Source organism: Vulpes vulpes, chromosome 1 (assembly GCF_048418805.1).
Source record: "Vulpes vulpes isolate BD-2025 chromosome 1, VulVul3, whole genome shotgun sequence".
In the NCBI taxonomy this organism is placed as follows: domain Eukaryota; kingdom Metazoa; phylum Chordata; class Mammalia; order Carnivora; family Canidae; genus Vulpes; species Vulpes vulpes.
The window spans coordinates 58,432,315-58,458,914 of record NC_132780.1 but is presented as its reverse complement, the minus strand read 5'-3'; the positions used below and the strand labels follow the sequence as shown (position 1 = coordinate 58,458,914).

Genomic DNA, 26,600 nt, shown 5'->3' with positions numbered 1-26,600 from the left:
GTCTGCCTATGTTCTTAGGTGATTTTTTTTTCACTGAAATGTTCTTGATTTGGAACTAAAAGTCTGTTGCCTTATTCTTTATGAAAGTGATAAAATTACTTCAAACAGAATAACATTTATTTTCTGTGTAACAATTCTCCTTTGGTGCTTTTTTGGGAACAAACTTCCATTAACATTGGAGCTTTTAAAAGCATATTTTGTCTTTGGTTGTATTTTATCAACAAATGTGGTTAGATGTTATTTTCATACTACCCATAAAAAATATTCAAGGCTCTTTTTTACTCATGGGCAAAGTGGCAGCAGTATGACCGGATAAGCATTGAAATATGCTTCTCCATAAAAATGCATTCCTGAAAAATATAACCTTTAACTTGTTTGGTCATTATTTTAACTTAAGGGGCTCTAGAATGTCCCTGAAAAAATAAGAATGTGATATTTCCTGGTATTGCACATTAATCCTTTAAGCCAATAGCACTCACCAATATCTTACTTTATTCTTTAAGACCCACTTGAGATATCAGCTCCTCTGTGAAGCATCCCTTCTTCCCAGGACCACCTTTATTACACCCTCTGTCTTCCCACAGCAATTGGCTCGTAGTCCAGAGAGGCAAAGTACCAGGTCCAGTTCTCTCTTGTATGCACTGGACCCAACAGAGAGTCCACCACGGAAAGTATACACAATATAGTTGAATGAGTGAAGAAAGGTACATACATCCATTAACCTTCTAAGCTGATATCACAAATCTTTGAGGGAGTTGGATTTAAGAAAAGCCTTGGGTGGGGATCCCTGGGTGGTGCAGCAGTTTAGCGCCCGCCTTTGGCCCAGGGCGTGATCCTGGAGACCCGGGATCGAATCCCATATCGGGCTCCCGGTGCATGGAGCCTGCTTCTCCCTCTGCCTGTGTCTCTGCCTCTCTCTCTCTCTGTCTGACTATCATAAATAAATAAAAATTAAAAAAAAAAAGAAAAACCTTGGGTGAATGTTCTTGTCTTTAGGGAATAAATGTCCAGACTTTGGAATTTGACAAGCTTGGGTAGGAATCCTGATTCTATCATTCATTGGCTGTGAAAACTTAAGTCATTTAACACCTCTACATCTCAGCTTTATTATTCTAAGGAATAACACCAAATATGGTCCTTTGCAGAATTGTTGGAAGAGTTGGACCCTTTTCTCCTAAAATGCCTAACAACGCCTTGTTGCACATGGTGAGTGCTCAAGAAGTGATAGCTCTTCTTTAGTGAGGGAAAGAGGTTTCCAGACCTAGCCAGAATCATAAGAGCTACAGGAGAAATTTATGAGGTAGTGACATAGTATTCTTGTGGGCTTTCTGTCAATTTTCTTATCTGAAGACATGGAAAGACATGAAAGAAATAATTGCTGGTAGTGATTTTGGCATCTATAAAAGACATAGAGTGATAATACTGCATGTAATCTCTAATTTAAAACATTATAGATGTGTAATATATTTGTTCCAGTTTTAAATAAGCTCTTCATGTAGCTTTTTCATGTAATGTATCATGTCTGTTTAAATGTTAAAAAACAATATGACATTTTAGATTTGATTTAAAATTTCCCTTCTAGATTCACTTGTCTGCTGAGTACCTTAAGGGTTATTAAAATAGTTCCCTATTGAATGTAAATACTTATATTGTCATTAGAACTGTACCGGATTGCTAATCTGGTTTGGTGAGGGATCCCATGTTGTCAGAGCATTGTTGTTCTGATCCTGCACTACCCATGGGTTTGGACTATCAGGTATATCTAGTGTCTGCTTTCAGAACAGAGAAGAGCTGAATAGAGAAAAATCATGTTTTACCTTGATAGGCTGTTGTTGCAAAAGCCATATTAAAACTATGTATTTATGCTATTTCATGGGAGTATTGAAGATGCCATCACAGGCTTCGAAATGCACCCTCCTGTAGGTGGGTTCTCTAATGGCTAAATCTCAGGTAAAATTCAAAATATTAATTATAAGAATAGTCTAAATTTCTGTTTTGTTTTTTTTTTCTTCAGAGAATTTTAAGGCAAATCCTGCCCATGTCAGCCCCAATGGGTAGATCAAACTAAGTCTGCACAAATAGAATTAGAGTCTAGGGGTGGTGGAGAGTGGTTTAAAAGAGTAGGTTGGCTCCTGAATCTGGAAATTTCCTATTACAGAGAATATCCAAGTTCTGTTTGCTAACAGTAGTGGGGCAAGCATTTCCTGAGTAAGTCATAGTGAGAATTAGAGGACATCTGGGCCAATTAAAACCATTCACAGCATTACACTTCTTTTTTTAAAGTATCAGTTTAGTAGGTTTGAGCATCACGAAAGATGAAATATCCAAAAAAGTAATAATTGATGATATTTTAAGAGGATAGTAAGATAATTTAATAGATGTGCGGAACTGCCAAATGATTTTGAAGAAGTTTTACCTCACTTCTGAATGAACCATAAACTCATAAGCATTCACCAGGAGATCAACACACGGTGTGGTGTGCAGACCATTGCAACATCTCTGATACGCAGATAAATCCAGTGCAAATCATGTATTTAACTTTTGGTCCTGGCATCCTTATCCTGCTGCTCTTACTGCACCTAAACTATGCACTTCAACAATCTTGTGTCTGATTAAGAGAAATCAGTTGCTGATTCACATGTTATCTGTATTTGCCTCAGGACAAATGAGAGCATAACGGAAACACAAGTTCCACAGTAAGAGGCATTCTGCATATTGTAAAAGTTTTCCATAGTAAATCACAAGTTTAGTATGGGAATAAATCAGGGGAAAGACAGCCAAAGTAGCTTCACATTAAGACATATGTTGGAGAAATTATTTTGGCAGAAAAGGGAATGCACTGAACACCTTAACCAATACAACTGAAGTTGTATCTAGTCTTAGTTTTTCTATATTGATCATTTGTCCTCACCTGAAAGCAAATATATCACTTTTTTTTAATTTTTTTTATTTATTTATGATAGTCACAGAGAGAGAGAGAGAGAGAGAGAGAGAGGCAGAGACACAGGCAGAGGGAGAAGCAGGCTCCATGCACCGGAAGCCCGACGTGGGATTCGATCCCGGCTCTCCAGGATCGCGCCCTGGGCCAAAGGCAGGCGCCAAACCGCTGCGCCACCCAGGGATCCCGCAAATATATCACTTAAACAAAAATTGCTTATAATAGAATTTATAACATTGTTCACATCTTCCAAGGTTATCAGAGACTAAACCATAGCATAGGGAGGAGAGGACAGAAAGGCAAACAAATATCATTTACTCAGTGAACCCTGTGTGCCAGGAATTGTAAATAACACCTAACTTTATCTTTGGTATAGACCAATTATAGACCATGGATATTATTTAAAAACCTGAAGGTAGGGGGATCCCTGGGTGGCGCAGCGGTTTAGCACCTGCCTTTGGCCCAGGGCACGATCCCAGAGACCCGGGATCGAGTCCCACGTCGGGCTCCCAGTGCATGGAGCCTGCTTCTCCCTCTGCCTATGCCTCTGCCTCTCTCTCTCTCTCTCTCTCTCTCTCTCTCTCTCTCTCTCTCTGTGTGTGTGTGTGTGTGTGTGTGACTATCATAAAATAAATAAATAAATAAATAAATAAATAAATATAAAAAAATAAAAAATGAAAACCTGAAGGGAAAAATAAAGAACAAAAACGGAAAACAAAATAAGCTAAAGAAATATTTCACAATAAATTTTTTTGTTAAAAGTCAAGGATTTAGAGGTTGGGTCAAAAACATCTTCTAACTATATGCTATTTACAAGACACTACTAAAATGACAAGTAGATATTAAAATGCTGGCATATGTATAGCAGGCAAGCACAAACAAAATGCAAGGTGTTTTAATATCAGATAATATAGAGTTCATAGAGGACAGCGTTAAATCTAACAAAGGGGATGATTTTGTTTTGCCAAAGGAACCATTCACCTTGGAGAATCAGATTTGTTTTAAGTAATTAAAATTCCTGCCATGATTAATAAAAACTACCTTTAATGTCACTCACCTTTCTTCCTCTAAAGGACAGACTTCATGTTATCTCTAATATGCCTTAGAATGCTTGTAAAAGCACACTCCAAAGAATACAAATGTTTGTGCTGCAATGAAGTAAGGACCGCTCCCCAAACTCTGGCTTTCCTTGGGTGAATGGTCATTGACTAGAAACCCTCTGGAAACATAGACACACACACCCCTATAATTCTTTCCCAACTACAGTAATTGACAATAGATTTCCAAGTGTAACTGAGAACCTCTAGCCCTCCTCTCTCTGCATGTCAAGTGTAGCTTTTAAGTTTAGCTTTCCATTTACTGCTCCTCATCCTTAAGCATCAGCCTATGTATGCCCAAGCACTTGACAGTATGCTGTGTTAGTATTTCTTTGTATATTTGTTTCTCTTTATTTTTAATACATTCAACTTTGATCTCCCTGTTGTAAAGAACAGAATATATGAAATATTTAGAGTGTGAAACAAGCTAGAGAATAATTCCTCAGTTAGGAAACAGATGATTTTATAAACCAGAAAGCTGTCCAGATTGGAATACACTAGGGCTTAAGAATGCCAAATGAAGTGCCACATTTAAATTGTTCTTTAATATTAAGCTCTTCCTACATATAGGATTATTGTGTTGTAGGCTTCCAATGGACTTGAAAAGAATTAAAAAAAAAAAAAAAAAACCATGAGTGAGCATTATTTTTAGTTTTAGCTTTATTATTAGTGTTCTTTTTCTTCCTGAACTTGAATCATTATTCATAATATCAGAAAAGTATTATTTACATGGATTCATATTCCTTACTTTTTCTTTTTAGTCACACGGCTACTCCTCACAAATCATATTTTTCAATTTTCAAGATTTTTTTCTTTAGTTCTTTCCTAACATACTGTTTTTTAAGATGATCTTAAAGAAGCGAAATTTAAATGATGAAAAATAGAAATGATCCATAGAAATAGGATTATGCCAGGAACTAACAGTCAATCAGACAGTTGACTTCTGGCCTCAGAAGTGGTAGATTAAATCTCTACATGATATGGAAATCATATTTTCTTAGGTGTAAGATACGGGGCTAACATCTAACACTTCATTAAGAAAAAATCTGAATTTGGAACTATTGCCCAATGGATTGGTCAAATATATGTGATCAGAGAGCACATTTCCAATTAAATGAAAGATATTAAATTATACATGTAACCTAGCTCACACCAGTGCCCCAAAAATATTCTCTGGATAAATCTATAACCAAAAATCACTTTGAAATAAGGAGCTTTATTATAAATCTGTTAAAGGCTATCTATTAAGGAGTTCCCATCTCAACCTCTTCTTAATTCTAAGGATACTTTAACTTTGTTGAAGGATCCTAAATTTTGTTCCTTGGAAACTGGTAACTATTTGGGGAGTACATAAAGTATATGTTTCTGAACAACTTCCTAGATGCAGTTTGTTATATCCTTCTCTGTGTTGGTACATAATCTCTACACTTTTACTAGAGTTTTCATTTCATGGTTTCATTTATTGTCTTAAGAGTACTCTTGGGAAGGACTCCATTTTATTTAAGTTTTCTTTTTTCTGCCTTGTATAGTACTTGGCACATAACTGTGCTCAACAAATATTTTAAGAATTATGAGTAGATGAATTTAAAAACATAGATTTTTTTCCAAAATGCATAATTTACCATTTTTCTTTGAAAGACAGTGGTGAAAGACGACCTGTCTTCACTAAATAAAAGAAGCCCTATATTGTTTTGATTTCAGTAAAGTCAAGAAATATTTGTTATAAGCCTAAGTATAAGCGATGTAATACATAATACAGTACAAATAATTTCCTTGTTCATTGCCCAATTTCAACTGTAAACAATGAACTATTAAATATGACAGTTGTGTTATATGCATTAGAATTCCATGTGTTGTTTTCTACAGGGTGACCCATTCAGTGAGCATTAGACTTGCCTTGGATACTTGCTTTTGGGTAATTTACTTAGTTTACAGTTAAAATACCAGAAAGAAACATTTTAAAGTGCTTGTCTTGATCACTGTCCCTGTTAACTATGGAAAGTACAGCACAGACACCAGAAGTTCAAGTCGTAAACTGTAATAAACTTAATTCGGATTCTCACTCACTGTGCTCTTGTGTCATCTTGGGTCACTTAGTTAGCATCTCAGACTCCTTTTCTTGGTCTGCAAATTTTGAATATTAACAATACATACTCTGTAAAGTAGTTGGGTAGGTTCAAGTTTTCGATCAGTCCTGGGTTGCATTAAGCACATTAAGCTATATTAGCAGATAAATACTCCTACATCCTTAAATAGAAATTTTAATTATCCATATGATACCCAATGATAAGGTAAGAGCTGGACAATAAAATACAAATTCCTATTTAGTGAGAAAAATTAAAAATGAATCATCCATATGGTTTTCTTTTCATATATTCATACGTTTGTTTTTTCAATATTTATGCAAACTTTATGATGACTTAGCAGTATGTGTATTCATTATATATATAATTACATATATATACATTAAATTTATAGGATTCCACTTAAGAGATAATTAAATTGCAACAACCCCAAGTTTTCTATATTTTGTGTGTTATATTTTTGTCCTATAGAAAATCTAGTTAAAATGTATATTTATTTTGTATTTTTTAAATACTTATATTTACTTTTGTATTTTATAAATACTTATATTTGTATTTATATAAGTATTTTAAATACTTATACTTTTGTATTTTCTAAATACTTATATTTGAATGGAAGTATATTATTTCCCTGCATGAATGAGGAAAATAATTTAGAATATTATAGAATTATTGTGGCACCTGGAGCAAAAGAAATATGAGAGGCTTGCTATTACTTATTGAATTTCCTTGACTATTCTCCCAAAAAACCGTTTTACCAAAAAAAAAAATGACTTTTTTTTTTTTTTTTACAGGATGTAATATCATCCTTTTGGGAAAATATTTAAAAAGAGCTTTGAACATAGTAGGTATTAAAAAAATGTTATAGAAATGAAATAAATTTAATCTTCCAAGTCATTTAAATATCTCCTAACAAATTACTATTTTCTTGACCCTGTGTAGTTCCGTTCTAGAATAAAGAGAAATGATAAAAAATTCAGAGCACTTAATATTTGCCAGACACTATTACATACTGAGTTTGGCAATGGGTAAAATAAAGGTTTGTTTCAGATTAATTTACTTAAATTTTTGTTGGCATGTTCTTTCCAGATTTTGGAAATATCTGGGAGTTCTTTGCCCCCTTCACACATTGACTGAGGGCTTCTTTGAGGCTTTAGTGGATACGCTAGCCTGTTGCCAACAGGATGATTCACCAACAAATTGTTAAATTTTTAATTTTTAATTTTTTTTATTTTTTTATTTATGTAAGATAGTCACAGAGAGAGAGAGAGAGGCAGAGACACAGGCAGAGGGAGAAGCAGGCTCCATGCACTGGGAGCCCGACGTGGGATTCGATCCCAGGTCTCCAGGATCGCGCCCTGGGCCAAAGGCAGGCGCTAAACTGCTGCGCCACCTAGGGATCCCCTTAAATTTTTAATTTATATAAAAATTCAGATACTTAGAATCAGTGAAAAGAGGGAATGGTTATTAATATTTAAAACTATGCCTGATATTTTGGATTTTTTTTCTGTATGATACCAAAATATTTTAATGGAAAATATTAAAAAATAATACCAAGTGTACAAATGTTTCACCTTTTCCAAATATCAGTTTGGCATATTCCTTTTCTTTGGATGATTGTTACTTTTCAGATACAGTGTTTAATCATCCTTAAAGCTTCTTGGCACGATGGGCTTTCTTATGGAATATTTAGTGTTAATTTAACCGAATTTTGTGAGATTTAAAATTTATTCAATGAGAACAGAATGTGACCACTTGTTTTTAATTAGATCTGAAAATACACATGGGGATATATTGCTTTTAGAAAACAAATGTACAATCAAATAACTTTTCAGACTAGCACAGTTTTCTGGTGACATTTGCAATAATTTGTCTAAACCATTCTAATCACTATGTTATTATTTGTGATTTTATCTTAAGCACATTTTTAATTAATTCCCCTTACTGTTTTTTGTTTAAAATGTAATGCATGGTTCTCTCTTATTTTACTTTTAAGCTTTCAACTTAAACCTTCAAATAAAGGGAAAAAATAACAGATGCCCTTAAAATGTAGTAATGTCCGAAGCCTTCATAAACAGTAGTCATTATAAAGCAATATTTAGGATAATTTAGACAGTCTTGAATCATATCTCCGTACTTTTAGTAAATAGAGCACCGGGAAGTTGTGTTCTATGGCATTCTTGCCTTGGGGTGGCCCTGTGCAGGTATGGGGAACACAGTGTCACAGAGAGGCCTTGTGCAGATGTGTTCAGTATCAGTTAAAAATGGTTTGTGCATGTAACAAGTTATAGTCATTGTTTAGATCTTTGCAATTCTGTCAGAAAATCTATATATATATATATATATATATATATATATATATATATATATTTAATAATATAACAAGATATATAACAAGATATAACAAGATATATATATATATATATATTTCTTAGAAAGATCTACTATGATTGGGGTGCCTGGGTGACTCGGTCAGTTAAGCTTTAGACTTTTGATTTTGGCCTCAGGTCATGATCTCAGGCTCCTTGCTGGGTGTGAAGCCTGCTTAAGGTTCTCCTTCTCCCTCTCTGTCTGCTCTCCCACCCCCCCCTTTTGCACTAGCTCCCTCGCTCTCTCAACCAATCAATAAATCTAAAATAAATAAATAAGATCTACTATGATTGTGGATTTAAATTTTGTTAGTTTCTCTGCCAAAACTCATAATGAGAAGCATTGGACCATGAATTATAATTGCCCTTGCAGTGTTTAAAGTTATATTTAATTTTCTGATTATTTTATAGAATATTTATTTGTTATTAGGCTCAAAATTATGAAACTTAGACTTTAGCTTTTCTATATAATAGTGAAGACTTCAAGAATGGCATTCATGAATCATCAAGGAAAGGAGAGAACAAAATCAGTTTATTAATACCTCTCCTCTAGGCACATTCATGAAGGAATTAAACTACTCAGAAATTAATTCACTAGATAACTTTGCATATTTCTATGCCTTTATTCAGCCTTCTTCAAGCAAAAATGCCTTCCGCTTGTGGGCTTTCTCCCTCTGTATCCAAGTTCCTACCTACCTTTTCCAATTCAGATCTTAACATCATATCTTCCTTAATGAGATATTTAATGATCGCCCCAGCTGTTAATAATCACCTTCTCTGAGTTTCTCATGACACAGTGTCTGTATCTCTTATGGCATGTATCACTTTTTACTTTTCATTATAGTAATTTACATACTTCCATCCTTTCTCTATTTTGTATTTCTTGGGGGCAGATTCTGTGTTTTATAAATTTTCTTTGGGTAATCAATAAATATCTGTCAAGTAACTGAATAAATGAATGAATGAGCTATCTTAAAATTAAATTAGTTACAGTACTCTCAGTTAAATACAGACGGACATATTTTTATTTTTGTCCTCACTCACAAAACTCCATTAAAATCAGAGATATAAAAACCCAACCCAACCACACCCACCAGAACAAAGAGGATAGAAATGAAAAGAGAGGAGAGAGAGATAAATACATTTTTGAATATGGAGTTTATAGAAATTATAACAGATTACCAGAGAGAGAAAGCATCAAAATAAGTGCCTTTGTTGCTAGAGAGAAAGCATCAAAATAAGTGCCTTTGTTGCTATTAAATATTTAACAACTGAGTTTCATAAATATATGCATATGTATGTGTGCTTAAGCTTTTTTTATCAGTATAGTTTACTACTAATAAAATATATAATAATTAGTAATAACTGAGAATAAAATATATATCCTTTTTTGTAAAATCCACTTAGAAATCTTATTCTTATGGAACATTTTGTGGAGTTGCAGAAATATGGTATTCATGCCAATCTATTATTGCAAATGATGTATGGACTTATTTTTTGACATGAATGAGGAGGCATTTCTGTTTACATGGATGAGTAAGATGAAAGCTAAGCAATGAATACATATGTTGGAACTTAACTGTCAGCATAATATGAGCAAATTCTTTCTTAGAATAGCTGGAAGACGGTTTCCTCAATTTGATTAGAGTGTAATGCTACAGAGACACTAACATTTTAGGCTTAAACTGCATTATTAACATTTTCCTCATCACATTCTTAAATATAGGCAATTGATAAAACAATAAATCAAACCTTAATTTGTAGCATCTGCCAATTTCCATGTTGTAAATATTCCTACCATGCCCAGTTTCAAGCTATTGATGTGGTGTCACTGAATGTGAATTTGGAAACAGTTGTGAAGCAACTCACCATTATATATTCTTCTCTACCACACAGATATATAACAGTAGTAAAATATTAGTAAAATAAGTGAGGAGTTTGTAATAGATATTTATTTTGAATATATATATTTATATTTTAATGTAATTTATTTAACAGTAATACTAATAGTAATAATTGCTCTGTTTAGCAATGAACTTGTAAAATTCCTGAAAACTTAGCAATTGGATATCACAAGAATCAAAACTTGAATACATTGATCCCACAGAAAACGGGATTGAAGGTAGAAAAGTAACAGGCAAATAGTCTGAAAGTTTTTTCAAAGTCCCTCTCACCCACCTCCTACCCAGCAGCCTGCAGCAATCAGGCATTTATACATCCCTTTTTTGTAGGAGCAAGCCTGTGCCAATGTGCAGAGGCTCCAGTGAATTTTATGGAACTTTACTCTTAAATATAAAAAATCAACTGAAAGAAAAACAACAACAACCTTCCATACAAGAGATAAAAACAAAAATACAAACCAAATTCTTAGGTAAGAGAATGTGGTGAGAAGACTCAGGAAAGAGATGTAGGAAATGTTTGCATGACACAAGAAAGAGATACTCTTGAAAAAACAATAATCATAGAACATAAAACATATTCATGGCTAAGAAAACCGGAAAAACATTTTGGAAATTGGATTATTACAGCCATTTATTTTCTTGAGTATCAAAGAATATTTGAAAACTAACCCCAAACAAATCTCTCAAAAAAATTAGCAAATCAGGTGAAAAGTAGGAGATAAAACCCTTTTAAAATTAGGTCAATCAAGGAGATCCAACATCTAACTTATAGGATAAGGACCAGGCAGAAAAAAGGAAAGTGATTTTCCCACAAATTATACACAGAGGAATTCGAGATTTGAAGAATAAGAGTCTCCAATATGAAAAGCCTCACCTCCATAGGCTGCATATGACAACATTTAAAAAATTGTACACATGTATATCATTTTGAAACCTTAAAACCATTGAATATTAAAATTCTCCATAGGGAAAAAACAAAAACCGGTGTGATCAAAAATAAGAACGATATTGGAGTTTCCACTGAATGCCAGAAGTTAACACAAGAATGAAAACAGTTTTGATAATGAAATTAAAGCATAACTACACTATTAAAACAGCTTTGGATTTTAAAGTAACACAAATTAGTTCAATTTAAATCCATAGTGCAAAAGAAAAATTAGTCAATTTTTTTTTGTTTTAGTGAGATCTAGAGATTAATCTAAAAACCATCTGGAAGATGGAACATGGTAACATCTCTTATTTTATTGGAGATTAAATATTGATAAAAATACGTGTTTTGGGATTTATTTTTTTACTCAAAAGTATGTTAGATATTTGCTAGTGTGAAAGCATGACTAGTTAGATCATTTTCTCATCTTAGAATTCCAGTTTACATTCTCAATTGCATGAACAAATGATTCTACTGGATTTGGTTTCCCAGTGTGTCATATATTTATTACAAGGCAGTGTTGTGTCTTGGCAAAATTCTATTGGCAGATACATAATGTAATGCTCAAATTTACACTTAAATATTCTCCTTTCCACCAGTTTCTAAGATATACATAAAACTAAATCTATTGAGCTTCGCATAATACTACAAACCCTATTTCTGTGGAATAAGAGTAGTAAAATAGTTTGGTTGAAACTTCTGAAAGCTACATTTCCAGAGGAACAAAAGGGAAAGAGAAACTCTTCTAGTGAAAGATAATTGGCAAAATGATATATTAAAAAAATGGAAAAGGTGTTACTGACTTGCAGAATGTTCTAAAAATACCTCATTCAATAAGTACATCTTGCTATTTGACACACAATTATGTTAATGCAGTAAGAGTTGAAGAGTAATTTAAATATAATTAGGCTTTAAAAGATAAATGATATAGAACGTGGAACCTGCTTTCCTCTTTCTGGAACATTATTTTTTTATGAAAGTGAAAAATAAAAATAAAAATCTGTAAATCAAAATTCTTGGGGATTCCTGGGTGGCTCAGCAGTTTAGCACCTGCCTTTGGCCCAGGGTGTGATCCTGGAGTCCCGGGATTGAGTCCCACATTGGGTCCCATCATGGAGCCTGCTTCTCCCTCGGCCTGCGTCTCTGCCTGCCTCTCTCTCTCTCTCTCTCTCTCTCTCTCTGTCTCTCATGAATAAATAAATAAAATCTTAAAAAAAATTCTTGCAGTATTTTCAATTAAGTTTGAGTTTTATACTTGCATAGCTGATACAGATGATGAAGCAAATGAATTTTACCGTAAATTTATTTTCTAATAAGTGATATTTTCAACATCTTGTTTTACAGAAAAGAATGAAAGAAAAATTTATTGAAGTTCTTTTCTATGCACATTCATTCTCATTTAATGTCTAGAGCTGTATTGAATAGGAAAATATTTAGTATACCAACCACTGATCACTAAAAAAGAGCATAAAAATCACATTGGTTGACAATTTTAATGAGTTTACTGATGATTTTTTAGGAGTTGACTTTTTTTGACATAATCTGTGATCCGTTTTACTGTGCCATAGAAAGATTGAATTAGTAACATATGTGAAAAATCATGTAATCTGACATTTTTTTCTTCAAGGCATAGGTAAATCAAGTATAACTCCTAGGGATCTAGATAAGCAAAGTGATCCTTTTTTAGAACTCTATCAGATTTTAAAAATTAAGTCAGCCCATTAACTTTTCAGTAAATATTTATCAAATATATACTATAATTCATGAATGTATTTGTACAGGGTATAAGCAGGAGGTAAATAAAATCATGACGAATGCAATGATAATCGTGCTATGATGGGGTATTTTAGGAACCTATAAGAAAGAAATGGTTCCTGAGTCCTAAAAGCGGACTTTCAAGTGAAATAGATTTTGAGATTTTAGACACAATATCAGTGAAATGATTCAGGGCAGGATATTTCTATTTATTCCTACATCTTTATAGTTTTAATTGAAAGACAAAAGATAGGTGAACAAGTTACAGAATATAGCAAATTGTAAAGAAATGTAGAAAAAATTGTAGGAATGAAAGATAAAGGATTATAAAAAATGGTATACGTTATCCTTTGTTTCATTTAGCATTGTCTCAAAAGGGTCTTTCCATGACTTTAAGTATACAGAGAACCAATTTTAATAGCTTCCTACTATAATATCTATTTTGTTCCTATCATTTATTATGCCCATCATTTTATTTTATTATCATTTTTTATTGAATAGAAATTTCATATTTGAATCAAAGATATCCTACCTCATAAAACATGAAAAGCATGGTTGTATGTAAGAATAGTTCTTATTGACTGTCAGGGAAGTACTTTTCCGATTAAAAAAAAAAGAAAGAAAGAAATATACTCTTATGGTGTAAATCACTAAGTTTTTGTTTTATTTTCTTCATTTTTTAAAAAGGTTTTTATTTATTCATTCATGAAAGACACAGAGAGAGAGAGAGGCAGAGACATAGGTGGAGAGAGAAGCAGGCTCCATGCAGGGAGACTGATGCAGAACTTGATCCTGGGTCCCCATGATCACACCTTGGGCCAAAGGCAGGTGCCAAACCGCTGAGCCACCCAGGGATCCTCTATTGTTCCATATTGAAAAGGAACAAGGATAGATCTTCTGCAATGCCCAGGATGGGTGAGCACTCATGACTTAACGTATGTTATTGTCTCATTTTTATTCAATATTAGTTGCATCAGTCAACAGAAAGAAATATAAATGATTGTCATCATTAAGATTACACTCTAGCGGGGGAAATGGAAATAAAGTAACCAACTAAAAAACTAAATCATGAAATTTCATACGTACATACATGCACACATACATATACGTATGTGTAATAAGAGAAAGTGTCAAGTGGCAATTAGTGCTGTAGAGAAAAGTAAAGCAGGAAAAGTATTGGTGTACATGGATGCAAATTCAAATTAAGGAGTCACATAGATGAATGGATAAAGAAGATGTTATTGACATATACATATAGAGAGATACAATGGAATATTATTGAACCATAAGGGAATTAAATCTTGCCATTTGCAACAAAATGGTTGGATCTAGAGGGTATAATGCTAAGAGAAATAAGAGAAAGACAAATACCGTATGATTTCACTCATACATGAAATTTAAGAACAAAAATGAAGCAGAAAATGAGACAACCCAAAACCACACTCTTAACTATAGAGAACAAACTGACGGTTGCTAGAAAGGAAGTGGATGGGGAATGTGTGAACTAGGTGAAGGGGATTAAGAGCACACTTATCACAATGAGCACTGAATAACATATGAAATTGTTGAATTACTATGCTGTACACTTGAAAATAAGGTAACGTATGTTAATTATATTGGGATCAAAAATAAATAAATTGAGGAGTCAGGGAATACCTGATAGAGAAGCAGACATTTGGGTAAAGACTTGAAGGAAAATAGGGAGTGAGGCAAGAGAACACCTAGAGAAAATATTTTACAGGCCAAAGACCACAAGACGATAGGTCTAGGCCTGGAGGTCAGGTAAGAACTGAGCTCTGGTCACTCTCACATTAACGGGCAAGTTTTATGAGATACAATCAGCACAGGGAACTGACGGGGGAAAGGCCTGATAGGTGCGAAGAAACTCAGAGTGAGGTATTTGGAAGGCTAGGTGAAGAGGTGTTTTGAGGTAGAGAGTCACTATGCCACTTTCTGCTAAGTAACGTAAAATACGGACTGAAAATTAGCCAGCTGGCCATGTAGCAGTCATTGATGATGACAGGAGCGCTTCTGGTTCCATGATGGGAATGAAAGCCTGACTGACGTGTTCAACACATGTCGGGGATGGGGAGAAAGGGAAGCCCTCTTACAGTGCTGGTGGGAATGCTAACTGGAAAGCGATATGGATGTTCCTCAAAAAGTTAAAAATAGGGGTATTCTATGACCCAGCAATTGCACTACTGGGTATTTACCCAAATGATGCAAACATAGTGATCTGAAGGGGCACCTGCAGCCCAATGTCTACGGCAGCAATGTCCACACAATAGCCAAACTATGGGAGTAGCCCAGATGTCCATCAACAGATGAATGGATAAAGAAGATGTGGTGCATATATACAATGGGATATTACTCAGCCATCTTGAAAAAGTCAAAATCTTAACATTTGCAACAACATTGATGGAACTGGAGGGTATTATGCTGAGTGAAATAAGTCAGCCAGAGAAAGACAATTATATGATTTCACTCATATGTGGAATTTAAGAAACAAAACAAAGAATCATAGGGGAAGGGAGCAAAAATTAAAATATGGCGAAACCAGAGTGGGGACAAACCACAAGAGACTCTTAACCCTAGGAAACAAACTGAGGGTTGCTAGAGGGGAGATGGGAGAGGGGACAGGGTAACTGGGTGATGGGCATTAAAGGAGGGCATGTGATGGTTTGAGCACTAAGTGTCATAGGCAACTGATGAGTCACTAATTCTACCCCTGTAACTAAGAATACACTGTATGCTAATTAATGGAATTTAAATAAAATTTCAAAAAGGAATAGGAATAAAAGAGTTAGAGTGAATATAGGCAAGTTTGAGAAATGTTACACTACAGAGAAAGAGAATAATGGAGTTGTAATTGGAGGTGAAAATGGGATAAGAGCAAGCTTTTGTTGCTGTTCTTTTTCATTGGGGGAGAAATAAGAGCATGACTGTCTGCTAATGGAAAAGATCCAGTAAAGGGGAAAATGATTGCCGCTGCAAGAAAGAGGATAAGAATTACTCAAGCAAAGTCCTGGAATGAATAAAAAGGAACAGAGTCGAGCATGCAGATCGCCCCACCTGGTGGGTATCCTGTCCCTGCCCTCCCTCCCTCATTACTCTTGTCCTACCATTTACACAAAACCTTAGGACTGTAAAGGCATGGCCAAGAATTCCATTGTTTTTCTGTGCCTTCATTCTACTTAGGGCTAGAAATTGATAAAGAGAGTTAAAGCAATCTTCTACTTGGACCAGTTCGAGGGTTCTATACAAAATATAAAGTTACCTTCAGTTTCTTTTGGCAACTTGCATGGGAGAATTAAAGTCAATATCATTTTATTGTTGTATGGCCCATTTAGGCATCCTTCCCTACTGAGATTTAGTTAGAGCATTTGCTTCCAATGGATCATCTGCTGACTTGGGATAGTTACCACCTATTGCTAGATGACAAAGACAATGAAAATATTGAGAGCTGAAGAGTAATAGAGAATGAGAAGTTTACTGCGTGTGTATAATCCTGTCCAGAAGAGAATTCACAGGGAGAATGTTTAAAATGAGATGGTACTTGGAGAGGATACCATTTTGTTGGCCTAATTTGAGTACAAACTACAATTTTAGGAGTATGGAATTTCAGAGTTTGGTTTTAATTGCTACTCTAATCTGCCATAGTCAAAAATAGGAGACTTGAAGGACAAGCACTTTGTATGTATGCACACATCTCGCTGTCAACATTCATGCATGTACATCGATGTATATGTTCATGTGTACATATCTCTTTTTTGAATGGGAGACTGCTGATTATTTCTTCTAGTTGAGGTAATTACCTGTGGTCCTTTGATGACTCTCAGTTTCCTGAATGAAGCTGGTAATAATACCAAATAGCACAATTGTCCCAAAGCATCGTCCTATCTCAAATGAATTATTTGATCCAAAGTTACTATGAAAAGGGTTCGGCCAACATATCTGAGAGTTGAGTCATTTAAGCACGTGTTGATTAATGAGGGCTGCTTTTGTGTCTTTTTGAAACATTAGCCTAAGACAATAAAAACCCTCTGAGAATTACATGTTTTCTTATTTTTGTGTTGTTTTTAGGTACAAATAAGGAATCTATAACTCTTGAGAAATAGCCTAGATACATGTACCTGGGAAGTATTGTTTTAGGAAAAAAACATCACTGCAATTCTAATTGATGACCCGCATAGCAAGCAGTTTTTCAGCTTGCCTCTACTTCAGCCCAAAATAAACATACCTAGAGAATGTTCTTTGTTATTGTTGTTTTTGTTGTCTTAATTCCTTTTCTGTCCCAAGGTTTTAAGGAATACTGGTCATTTCACATTATATAAAAGCTGTCTCCCTAAGACACGGATGGCTGGCCTTAATAGAAGTGGTATCTTCCGCACTTTTTTGAGATGTTTATAAGCCTTGAAACCTTTCTGGATATTCAGTTTCGAACAGGTTTTAGTTTTTGTTTGTTTTGTTTATTATTATTATTTTTAGTATTTGTGACTATCAGGTGTATTTTAGGATGTGGCCATTCCTTGAGTGGGAATAAAGGCTGAGTGGGAAATATTAGCTATTTTTTTAATTATATTTAGTCAAATACTGAAGTCAAGGGATGCCGGGGTGGCTTAGTAGTTCAGCATCTGCTTTCAGTTCAGGTCATGATCCTGGGATCCTGGGATCAAGTCCCGCATCGGGATTCCCGTAGGGAGCCTCCTTCTCCCTCTGCCTCTTTCTCTGTGTCTCTCATGAATAAGTAAATAAAATCTTTAAAAAAAAATGCTTAAGTACTGCAGTGATCCCTGATGTAACTAAAAAAGTAAAACTTATCCTCTCGGCTAATATGCATATCCTGTAGTTATAACTCTCTAATCATTTATTCATTCTTCATTCTATACATATTTACTGGGCATTCATTATGGATTGCTTTGTGTTAAAAGCTGTCTATTCATTAAAAATAGGGATGAAATCATAGGATATTCAACTAAAATGTTTCTAAATCTTTGTTGTGATCAATTTTCTCTTAATTAACACTTATAACTTTGAAAACTTTTCATTTATTTGTAGAGGGCCAGACTTCTCCAAGAAAGAATTAATGAATGTTCCTTAATAGTACTTTATATTTTTATGGATAGTATAAAATGATAGCAAAATTTGAACTGCACATCTGTGTTTACTGTATTTTTCTTAGTCATTGATGTACCATGTCTTTATAAAAGTTTCATTTTAAGTGACTCTCCTCAATTATCTGAAATCTTGAGACCATTTTCTGTACACCTTAATTATTACTGTCTGCTCCCATTCTCTAAAATAATCCAAATTAATCTTCGTTTTTTATCTAAGATATCCCTGCCTTTCAAAGAAGGTCTTTCAGAATTCTTAACTTCAACTTAAGGATCAGAAAGTAAATTGCTTCTTTTTTATAACTTGTCATTTAGATGCTTTATGACATTACAAAGCATGCACTCTTGTCAAGAGTCAAAATAATAGTTTTTGAAGTAAAATGAAACATGGAGAAACTGCATATAAATATGTAAAAATTTTAGATAAACTTATTTTACTGGTTATTTTCAAATGTGTGTTATTTCCCTATAAGAATATAAGCATCTCCTAGTTTGTAGAGATCTTTTTTTTTTCCATTTACATTGGAAAATTTCTTGTCCAGATGCTGAAATACCTCTGAGACAGGAAGAATTATGTCATACCATCCAGAAAATCCTTATCAAAACAAAGCTCTTTCTCTGGTGGCATGAGGTGTAATGTATGATGAGTGGTTCTCTTTTGCTGTTTGTACACTGGTCATTCTAGCAGAGGCCATTTATTAAGGAAACAGATGGGGAAACATCAGTTATATTTTGTGCCTTCTGTTTACTATAAAATGTTAGGAGCCTTGGAAAACAGAACTAAAGTAATTGAAGGCATCAAAGACTAAGTCAGGTATGATAGGAGAGAATGGACATTCTCAATTCCAGTATAGGCCCTTATTTTTTTACTACTGAAAGCTTTGAAATAACCTTTAAGTTGTATTTATTCTGATGTAAGCTATTAGGTCAGTGGATATTTTGTGAGTTTTTAAAAATTAATTTTATATGAGCCTGGCAGTTGACAGTCGTTCAGGAGCCTACTATTTGTTCAAGATATCAAAAGGTTGTAGAAGAACCCCCAAACTAAATTATCTTGGAGTAATCGTAGAATTTGATACCTTTGATGATAAGATTATTTTTATATTGTTGTTCACAATAGCTTATATGATACACAAATTTACAGGAAATTGAGTGTCTTTAAAACAAGTGTTTCCCCTGCAGAAGTTATCCAAGTTTACAGTTGAACATTTTTACTCTCAGATTTTTAAGACTTGTGTTCCCCTTATAAGAGTTACATTATTGAATTATTGACAGAAGATAATTTGCCACTACCATTGTGGAAGGCAGTTTTTTTTTTCCCCCAGTGATTAAATCTAATTCTTTGTGACATTGTTTGAGCCTGTTTTCTCTTCCTCCTCTTTCTCCTCCTCTTCTTCGTATTCTGTTTTCATTATTAGTTTTTGCCTTTGAAGGTTCTTGCATCTCCTTTTTTTAACACATAATTGCATTAGAGTCTAGTCTTCAGTAAGGCAAAGGGCCAGTCTCTCCTTCACTGACCATGAGAATGTCTTCTTTTCACAAATCAGAATGTATTTCAGTAATGCTGATAAATCTGCCACGTATGGTTTTAGGAGGTTTTTGGGGAGACATTTTAATTTTATTTATTGTGTTATTACTTATGATGAATTTAGCACTTCTACACAGCAGTCTTTTTGTGAGATGCACTTTACAAATATCTTTGAGCTCTCCCAATGACCCTGTAAGAAATAGAAATAGAGTATTTATAACCTCCATTTCACAGGTGAAGCTGCTGAAACCACACATTTTTACTTCTGTGTGTTTAGCTCTTTGAGAGAAATGTCTCTTTGAGTTTGGAAGATTCACCATTTTCTGCTTTCCTGAAGGTCAAAAAAGAAAGACTAGTAATATTCTGAAACTGGTGGCCTGAAGTCAGACTTCCTCACTGAGGTATTTATGCCACTTAGAGGGATTTAGTGGCACATTTCTATCTGGACCCTTTTCATGTTGATTGTAGACTGATCTCTCCTGCATTTTCGATGTTATGTAGCTGAGGCTTTTTCTATGAAAGGGTTCATGTGTTTGATTTAAAAGAAAGTAGAGCTATAACTTTGCTGTTTTGCAAAACCATGCTAATATTGAAGCTGGCATTTACACTTACACACAGTTCTCCAAGGATTTCAGTGCCTGGTGTGTTTCTGTAAGCTTTGTGACTGTTTTATCTTTTAATCTGTTTTTTATTGTAAAACATTTAGAATATTTGCAGATCCAAACACCCTTAAATTAAAGGAGTGGTATTAATATTAATGTTATAATTTTAGATTTAGAGTGAGTGTATTCTTACCTCTAACAAATAGTCATAAACCATCCAGTTTTGCAAAGATGGCACATATTTCATTTGTATCTGTTTTTCATTAATGACTTACTTGATGTTTTAGGCTGACTCAGTTTCCCAGGCATCTTTTCCATTCCAGCTCTGGAGTGACTAACTTAGGCTAAGTTATGACTTCCTTGATCATGGAAGGCACTGCCTCATAGTGGAGAGAATATGGGTCTACCGTGCCAACATGGAATACTCAAGTAATCTCTACAGATATGGTAGTAGCCAATGACCTGGCTCCCACCTGCTGCAATCTAGATATTAGTTCATTAGAAATCTCTTATATACTCAACAGTACTATTGAGTGTGAGCTCCTGCATTTCAGAAAGCAGGTCTCTTGCCCATTTGCTATATAGGTCTGTGACCAGTTCTTACACTGTAATACTGAAATTAATCTTTGATAAACAAAAAAGAATCACCATAACGTTAAATTGTATTTTATAACTGTTCACCAATGCAAAATAATATAAAACAGAAAAAAAATAGAGTGTCCATTGTGTCTAACATCATTCATTCTACCATGGGCAGGTTTTTATCACAAAAATATAGAGTGAGACATTCTAATAAGCAAACCCTTATATTACAAGATGAAAGATCATGTAATGTTATTAGTCAAGTGGTAAATAGAGTACAATTAAATATGTATTTCTTAAGTCATGGTAGGCACAAAGTTAGGAAAAGATTTGTAGTGATAGGACAGTACCTAGATTATTTCAAAGTATTTTCTATACTAGCCTAGCTCAGAGAGAATTTAAAGATAAGAATCCTCTGACTAGCAGAGAAGATGGAAGATAAATAACTAAAGGTGAAAGAAATGGGGGAATGCCAGCATGGCATAAGTTAATAAAGATTAACTTACTCATGAATAAAGATGAATTTTTATGACTGTGGTAGGCAGCTATTCAGTATCAAGAAGTTCAAACAAATTGAAGATTTGCTTTACCTACTCTTCATAGTATATGGACTACCTGTAGGACAAACTGTAGTCTGGGGCCTTAATCCTAAATATATCATGAAGAAGTTATCTTATGCATGAGATCATACAATTTGTTTTAGAATAGTATATTATGTTCACATTATTTCCAAATATTTTCAAAGATATAAATAAACACATACATGGAAAGAAAACTCAAAACTTGAAGAAAATACACTTATTTCTTAATTAGGCCCTACCTTTTGTATCCTCCCTCTTTTAGCCTCCATAACTACATACAACAACATTTATTTGTTTATTCATTCATTCTTTCTTTCTTTCATTCATAGACAGGTAGAGAGAGAGAGAGACAGGGGGAGAAGCAGAGGGTGAGGGAGAGAGAGAATCTTAAGCAGGCTCCACACCCAGCATGGAGACTGGTGTAGAGCTGCATCTTACAGCTCTGAGGTCATGACCTGAGCTGAAATCAAGAGTCAGGCACTTAACTGACTGAGCCACCCAGGCACCCCTAAACATGACACTTTGGAGATCAGGACTTATCAGCTCCATTTTTGTAGGCATATATGATTTAGACAAAAATTTCCAAACTTCTTTAAACCTGTCAACATACAAATATTTTTTTTTTACCTTTCCACTGCCTATTTCCTTAGGTTAGTATTAGATATGATATGATATATGTTATGATATATGATATGATATGCCATGCCAAACATGGAGACTTCCAGTGTGCCAGCCTCTTCTAAGAAGTCTTGTGACCTAGATCTTCCGGGTATGACTGACTAGACTTCAGTGGACAGATACCCCAAGGATATTTCATCCATGGGTTGCTGAGTTCCTGTAAAAAGGTCTGAAAGATTTTATTGAATGTACTAGAAAATGTGGAGTGAATGAAATGGTTATTAGTGGGAATGGAGGTTGTAAGGAAATACATAGAGAAGAGCCATGATAGAGCATAAGCCATGAAAATCATGGCAAGCTTAGGTTCCAGGGAAGACAGAACTACATATAACCAGACTCTTTGGGTAAAGAAGGGAGGGAAAAAATATATCCTTTCAATGAAAAGAATAAATCAATTGCAAAGGAGAAAAATGAGCAGACCTTAGAGAAGCTGAAGTACAATGCAAAGGAGATTATTGATGCTTAAGAGATACTGATCCTTAATCCAAGTGTATCTTTATAACATTTTCTCTTTTTTTCTGATTAAATCTATGTGGTTTTCTCTGAAATTTTATTACCTCAAATATTCTCCAATAGTACTGACTGTAATTGCATGAATGCCATGATTTTTAAGAAAAAATAATCTTGGTTTCAGGAGACTGGAACTACTATCTTTCTCTTTTTCTGCAGTACTTTCTCTTACACTCCTAATTGCACAAATCAAGAAGCCATAGCAATGCCCCCACTTTGTAACTGATTTCTAATGGCTTATGTTATTTGGCCCTTTCAAACTGATTCTTCAGAGAAGGAAAATGTCTGGACTGGGTGGCAGCTTTGCATAGGGAAGGAAAGATCTTTGAGGTGCAGGGTTGCTTTGGGAGCCAGCCTGGGCCTCAGAAGGAACTACTCAGTTGGAAGACTTATGAACTCCCATCATATTAGCACATGTATTCACATAGCAAATCTGTGTGCTCTACATTGCTTATTAGGCTGGGAAGTTGTTCTTCCAAGTGAGCCTTCTTGAGCTCATTTTAGAGGGCAAAGTTGTGTTCTTAAGAGAAAACAGAAGAAGTTCCATATTTAAATTTTAATTTTAAGATTTCTACACAAACCATCATCATGTCCCATCATAACAGTTTGTACTAAGACGGAAACACAATGGGACATATCCATTGCCTCCTTGACAAGATGAGGGATTTTGCTCTCTCCCACCTGTGTATCCAGGTGTCCTAGCTTTGCAGTTCTGCTCCCTACAGGGAGCCCTGATGGTGATTCTAATGCTGCCAAGGCAAAATGAGGAAAATTCTGCCTGAGAACCAGCCTCCTATTCTATGGCTTTGGAAAGGAGCTAAGAATATGCTTGTTTTCTTTTCTTTGTCTTCATGCTCTCAGAATTCACACTTATATTATAAGAAAACATTGAAAATGGGTCCAAACAAGCTGTCTTTACTATCTTCAAATTTTAAAAATATGACATATTTTGAGTCTCTAAATTTCAATCTCCTGTTCCCAAGATCTTTGTAATCTATTACTATGTTATTTTTATATCATGTCTACTCTAAATCACCAAGAAAAGTATAGCCATCTTCAAAAATTCTAAAATAACATAAACGAGATTTTCTAAATTTTACCATGCTCACTATACTATATGAACTCCCCCAAATCTTTCAGATACCATCACTGTTTGTTTTTAAATTATTTTCCTCAATTGTTAATCTTACACAATCTTTGCTTTCGAGTGGTCAGGTGTTTTTGTTTTTAAAGATTTATTTATTTGAGACAATGTGCCAGTGTGGGAGCTGGTAGGGAGGGAGGATGGAGTTGCAGGGTAGAGAGAGAACCTCCGGCAGATTCCCAGCTGAGCATGAAACCTGATGTGGGGTTCTATTCACAATCCCGAGATCATCGACCTCAGCTCATGACTCATGACTCATGAAATCAAGAGTTGGAAGCTCAGTAGACTGTGTCACCCGGGTGCACACCTTGAGTGGTCAGTTCTTAACATCATTTCCCTTTTCCTCTATGCCTGAAATTTTATAGATCATTTCCTTCGACAGTGATCCTGGAATGTAAATCATGGCTATACACCCTGGAATTTCATCAGGCCAACCCAATTCTCTTATTTTCTCTAGCTTTTTCTCCTCTCTGTTTTTTTTTTTCCTCTAAAGAGCATTTGTACACTTACTTTTCAGCATCAGCTTTCTCTAATCATCTCTGTCCTAAAGCATCATTGAATCTGAACATGACACCCCAATGCTATAGTTTCCCCAAATAGTTCTTCCTCCCTTTGTTCTAATCTTTTCAAAAATGTCATTTCTTTCACAGTCCAAAAAGGACTGTCAAATGATAATTTAACAAACTTTATTAATCATATTTTTGGATTCAGCACAATACTAGTCATGCCCTTAAAGTCATTGATATGCCTTTAATAACCATGATGTCCAGTAGTGAAAAAAAAGAATATTCCAAATGAAATCACTAGAGAGCTCAATTAGAATTACATTATCTTTTTTTTTTTTTTTTTTTTTTTTTTTTTTTTTTTAGAATTACATTATCAATGCTAAATTCTACAATGCATGACATATATTCCTTAGAAAGGTAAGTACTTTATATTCCTTCACCTCGTCCTGTTTACCCAATTGCCTATCATGACCCTGGCCTTAAAACCACAACAAAATATAGATTTAATTCACGTTTCTGTCTGTACTGATAAAATGTTAAACATTCACATACCTTGTTCAATTTTGTTAACTGTTTTTCTTCATCTTCCATCAATGTCTGTCTGAGATAATAAGCCATGTGAGTTTTGCTAACATTTAGTTCAGTGCCCTCCACAAATTCTAAATCAAATTCTATTACATAAATTTATATTTAAAAAAATTTATTGAATAAATGAATAATGTTAGATTTCAAAGTTTTCATTATAGGCACAATCTGTATTTTCATACTTACAATAAGCTTTAAGTATCATTGACTTCAAGAAGACTAGTTCCCCAGTAGTGCCAATCTTTCCATCATGCAACTTAATAAGGTAGAGTTGTAATGCTGGCCTCCATTCAGATGGTGACAGGTGGCAGAGAAAGCACACAATGGAATTTTCCATCTGTTCTCTACTTTCTATCCAAGGCTTAAAGGGCAGAGTCTATTTTGTTATATACTCTTCAAACACTTTTCTCCATCCAAATACCTTTAAAAATATATAGGTATAAATATAGATATATACCTTAGCTTATAGTAGGCTTACAAATCTTGAAGGTCAAAACCACATGCTCATCTTTCCTCATATTTTTTGAGAAAGCACTCTGGTTTATTTCTTATGAACAGCTGAATTCTGGCTTGGGCTTCTACACTTTATTTCTGGAAAATATTTCACTTCCTAACAGTTTTATAAAAAAGAATGTATGTATTCATAAAGAGTAATACATATAAGGAAAATCAGTATACTTCTTACTCATTGAATCGTTAAATTCATTAAGAAGAACCTCACTTTGTTTTTATTGATAGTCTTGTAAGGTTTCAATTTTGATGGTACTCATTATGGAAGCAATATTATAATATTAATAAAGAATATAGCTTATGGTAGATGCAGGTCTGCCAGTTTTAAAGCTTGCTTGCAAGGGAAAATATTGTATATTTTGGATGGAAATGGTGAGTTTTTGAATTAAAATTTTAGTTTTTTCTATTTAATTTTCCATGAGTCATTTTTATATGGCCTGTTCTGTGCCATTATAATGCAGTAAAGTTTAAGAACCATAAAAAGGCAGAAAATATGTAGTTATAAATTTTTTTAGGGAAATTGCCCTCCTTTCTCTGTCATTGAGAATTTGGAAGGTATTTCTAGTATGGCAACTAATGAAGACTATATTTTAATATATTTAATTGTAAGTGACTTTATGTGAGTTAATGGATTAAATCTATTGATTCTATTTTTATTCAGCAGTTATTAAATACTTAACATGTAAGACACTATGTGCCACATAATGTGCACATTTAAACATGTTACTCTGAGGGGATTGCAGAGTATCTGTAATGGAAAAATGATTAATAATGCAAATAAGGTAAGAAAGATAAGTTGGAGTTAAACTATGACCCTGTGGTTCCCAAACCTGGATGCCCAGAATCATGTCTAGGAAGCTTATGAAACATATCATGGCATTGATTTAGGCAGTTCTGATTCTAAAAGTCAGGGTTCAATGGGGTTCATTTAAAAGGTGACCCAAATGATGCCGAACAAAGGTCCATACAAAAAGGTTTGAAGAAATCCTGAATGGTTAGGGTGGGAAGTGAAAACTCATCCTTGACTTGATAAGCAATGGAAAGACACGAAAGGCTTTTGAAAAGATATATGATGTGTTAACGGAAGAGTGCTTTTAGAAGGTTCCTCTGGTATGAGGAAAAATTGGCTGTGGCTCTGAAAATGCAATGGAAAAGAAGGACATGTGAAATAAGTATTCTTAGGACTTT

General features: G+C 34.3%; 1 protein-coding gene across 5 annotated transcripts in view; it reads left to right on the top strand.

Moving 5' to 3' along the window:
- The window catches only part of NKAIN2 (sodium/potassium transporting ATPase interacting 2), a 953,766-nt gene that overhangs the window by 377,884 nt on the left and 549,282 nt on the right, over positions 1 to 26,600 (top strand). The window lies entirely within an intron of this gene.